This window comes from Eriocheir sinensis, chromosome 10, assembly GCF_024679095.1.
Source record: "Eriocheir sinensis breed Jianghai 21 chromosome 10, ASM2467909v1, whole genome shotgun sequence".
In the NCBI taxonomy this organism is placed as follows: Eukaryota; Metazoa; Arthropoda; class Malacostraca; order Decapoda; family Varunidae; genus Eriocheir; species Eriocheir sinensis.
Window position 1 is genome coordinate 20,844,985 of NC_066518.1, and position 4,178 is coordinate 20,849,162.

The window sequence follows — 4,178 nt, forward strand, 5'->3', positions numbered from 1 at the left end:
ACCCAGACCTGCTTATGAGAGTGTCATTTAAGCAATAGTTATGAGAGGGGTTGTTCCTACCTACACTCAGAATACTGCAGTTCCCTACATTGAACTCCATCTGCCATTTATCCGCCCAGTCATACAATCTGTTGAGTTCATCCTGGAGAATACTAGCGTCCTGATCTGACTCAATTATTCTACCGATCTTGGTATCATCTGCAAACTTACTGACATCACTACATATTCCTGTATCTAAGTCATTGATATAAATAATAAACAAAAGTGGACCCAATACTGAACCTTGTGGAACCCCACTCGTAACACATCCCCAGTCAGATCTTTTACCATTGATTTGCACTCTTTGCTTCCTATTGCTAAGCCACGCCTTGACCCAGTTCAAAACTTTACCCTCTATTCCGTGAGCCTGTAGTTTAAGCAACAGTCGTTGGTGAGGAACTTTGTCAAACGCTTTACTAAAATCAAGATAGATTACATCATAATTTTCATCTCTGTCAACCGCCTCAAATACTTTATTGTAGACGGACAAGAGATTGGTGAGGCATGACCTACCTTTCGTGAACCCATGCTGTGAGTCGTGAATTAAGCTGTGTTTCTCTAGATGCTCCCGAATGTTCCTGGCTATTACGGACTCCAGCATCTTGTCTATAACCGATGATAAGCTAATTGGGCGATAGTTTGACGCAGCTGACCTGTCCCCCTTTTTGAAAATCGGCGTCACATTAGCTACTTTCCATAGGCTGGGCACATAACCAGTATTTACCGACATCTTAAAAAATGTCGGTTGGTGTGTCACTGAGTACATCCTTGCATCCTCCTCCTCCTCTCCTACTCCACATCCTTCTCTTCAGCAAATATTCACCCACATTTGATATGGCTTTCGTATCTAACTAACTAACTAATCAACTATATATCTATCTAGCTTACTAATTGCTTGACTGTCTACCAAACTAACTATTAAGCTACCTGACTTAAGAACTGTCTAGCTATTGAACTTGCTGTCTAAAAATTATTTCCTCCCTCTCTCCCGCACTCTGAAATCAATATATATTCATAATTTTCGCGAAGAGAGACGAAAGTATATGTAAAACAGAATGTTCGAGCTGTGTGTGTGTGTGTGTGTGTGTGTGAGAGAGAGAGAGAGAGAGAGAGAGAGAGAGAGAGAGAGAGAGAGAGAGAGAGAGAGAGAGAGAGAGAGAGAGAGAGAGAGAGAGAGAGAGAGAGAGAGAGAGAGAGAGAGAGAGAGAGAGAGAGAGAGAGAGAGAGAGAGAGAGAAGAATGAGAGGAACTATATAAATGGAGAGCTGGGATGACAGAAAAGGGAAAATAAAATGAAATAATGAAGAGAAAAGTAAATAAACAGACGACCCTTCAGAAGTGGGCCGCCAATGGAAATGTTGGGAAACTTTAGTGGTCGCCGCCGTCCTCGTGAGCGTCAGCACACTCACTGTAAGTGTTTCATCTCATCAGCTGTATGAATGTAATGAACCTGAAAGATGTTAATTAGTGAACTAATTCTTACTAAGTAAAATCAATCAGTCAATCAATCAGAAAAGGAAAATATAACAAAAAGGAAATATCGAAAGTAATAAAAAGAGGAGACGAAAGCTGCACCGCGAGCCGTCGCGAGGATTCCTAGAGGCTTGTGCGCATCCGCGCGGCCCGTCGGCCTTCCATCTCAGAACCGATTAAACTCGGTGACCGGCGACTTTTCGGTACATTTATAATTACTTTCATAATCCAGTCTGGAAGTTTTAAGAAGCGAGTTCTTGCATTCGCCCTCCTCGCCTTGGCGGGGTGGGGCAGCGCCAGCGAGCCCAAGGTCTCCCTGGCGAGCGTGGCAGGAGTGGGGGGCTTCAGGCAAGGCACCAATGCGTCCCCCGGTGCCCTGACGGAGGTGCCCGAGATCTTCCGGCTACAAAGCCGAGCAGTGAGGTTTCATAACCGTGGCAGGCAATATGTCTAAGAAAGCAAACTCCGAACAACAAACCCGGGCAGGTGGGGCTCGTTAGCCGTGGTAGGCAGTTCGCCTAGGAGAGCAAACTCTAAACAAACCCGGGCAGGTGGAGCTCGTTAGCCGGGGTAGGCAGTTCACCTAGGAGAGCGAACTCTAAACAAACCCGGGCAGGTGGAGGTCGTTAGCCGTGGTAGGCAGTTCACCTAGGAGAGCAAACTCTAAACAAACCCGGGCAGGTGGAGCTCGTTAGCCGTGGTAGGCAGTTCACCTAGGAGAGCAAACTCTAAACAAACCCGGGCAGGTGGGGCTCGTTAGCCGTGGTAGGCAGTTCACCTAGGAGAGCAAACTCCGAACAACAAACCCGGGCAGGCGGGGCTCGTTAGCCGTGGTAGGCAGTTCACCTAGGAGAGCAAACTCTAAACAAACCCGGGCAGGTGGGGCTCGTTAGCCGTGGTAGGCAGTTCACCTAGGAGAGCAAACTCCGAACAACAAACCCGGGCAGGTGGGGCTCGTTAGCCGTGGTAGGCAGTTCACCTAGGAGAGCAAACTCTAAACAAACCAGGGCAGGTGGGGGCCTGTTAGCCGTGGTAGGCAGTTCACCTAGGAGAGCAAACTCCGAACAACAAACCCGGGCAGGTGGGGCTCGTTAGCCGTGGTAGGCAGTTCACCTAGGAGAGCAAACTCTAAACAAACCCGGGCAGGTGGGGCTCGTTAGCCGTGGTAGGCAGTTCACCTAGGAGAGCAAACTCCGAACAACAAACCAGGGCAGGTGGGGCTCGTTAGCCGTGGTAGGCAGTTCACCTAGGAGAGCAAACTCTAAACAAACCAGGGCAGGTGGGGCTCGTTAGCCGTGGTAGGCAGTTCACCTAGGAGAGCAAACTCTAAACAAACCAGGGCAGGTGGGGCTCGTTAGCCGTGGTAGGCAGTTCACCTAGGAGAGCAAACTCTAAACAAACCCGGGCAGGTGGAGGTCGTTAGCCGTGGTAGGCAGTTCGCCTAGGAGAGCAAACTCCGAACAACAAACCCGGGCAGGTGGAGTTCGTTAGCCGTGGTAGGCAATTCACCTAGGAGAGCAAACTCCGAGCAACAAACCCGGGCAGGTGGAGTTCGTTAGCCGTGGTAGGCAATTCACCTAGGAGAGCAAACTCCGAGCAACAAACCCGGGCTTGTGGTGCCCGTTAGATGTCGTAGACAATCCACGTGATGGGAGCACCAAATGAAAAAGAACACCAGAAAAAGGAAAATATAGAAACGAGACATTGAGAAAAGAAGAAGCAAACACAGATCATCCACCTTTCGGCCTTAACTAACATCGACAAAATTATGGGTGAGTCTTTTCTGGGGAGAAAAGGGCTCATCCAGACCAAGAATATCAACAAGGAATGATTTAGAAAAGAACATCAAGAAAGAAGGAAAAAGAGAGAAAGAAAAGAAAAAATATCGAAAAGTAAAAGTAAGCAATAAAAGAACAACATCAAGAAAAGAAAAGTACAAAGAAACATCATCCACCTTTCGGCCAACACTAACATCACCAAAATTATGGGTGGGTCTCTTCTGGGAGGAAAGAGGCGCACCCAGACCAACTAAGAACATCAACAAAGAGGATGATATGGATAAAAGAACATCACAGAGAAACATCAATAAAGAAAAGAGCAGCAAGAAACATCATCCACCTTTCGGCCCACACTAACATCACCAAAATTATGGGTGAGTCTCTTCTGGGGAGAAAAAGGCTCATCCAGACCAAAGAACATCAACAAGGGATGCTACAGAAAAGAACATCAAGAAAGAATGAAAAAGAGAAAATGAAAAGGAAAAACATCAGAAAAGAAAAGTAACAGCAATAAAAGAACATCACGAAAAGAAAAATATAAAAAAAACATCATCCACCTTTCGGCCCTCACTAACATCACCAAAATTATGGGTGGGTCTCTTCTGGGAGGAAAGAGGCGCACCCAGACCATCTACGAACATCAACAAAGAGGATGATATGAAAAAAAGAACATATGAAAAAAAGAACATCAAAGAGAAACATCCAAAAAGAAAATAACAGCAAGAAAAAACACGAAAGAAAAGAAAGAAAAAGAAAGAAAAGAAAAACAAAATTACAAAATAACAACAACAACAAAAAAAAAATAAGTAAATAATACAGTAAAATTAAGCTAACTACATACCACTAACTACCTAACTAACAAACTATAGGAAGATAAGAAGAGTGAAG

The 4,178-nt window shown here is 45.6% G+C and overlaps 1 long non-coding RNA gene across 8 annotated transcripts; it reads left to right on the forward strand.

Moving 5' to 3' along the window:
• The first annotated feature begins 1,422 nt into the window (after positions 1 to 1,422).
• LOC126996677 (uncharacterized) lies at positions 1,423 to 3,839 on the forward strand. Of its 8 annotated transcripts, XR_007751342.1 has the most exons (4): positions 1,929 to 2,063; positions 2,129 to 2,258; positions 2,327 to 2,459; positions 2,857 to 3,839. It is a non-coding gene; the product is annotated as an uncharacterized LOC126996677 (long non-coding RNA). The 8 variants fall into 8 exon arrangements; XR_007751345.1 differs by lacking the exon at positions 2,327 to 2,459 and adding an exon at positions 2,594 to 2,658 and having other exon boundaries at positions 1,425 to 2,258; XR_007751349.1 differs by lacking the exon at positions 2,129 to 2,258 and having other exon boundaries at positions 1,850 to 1,998.
• The last annotated feature ends 339 nt before the right edge of the window (positions 3,840 to 4,178 follow it).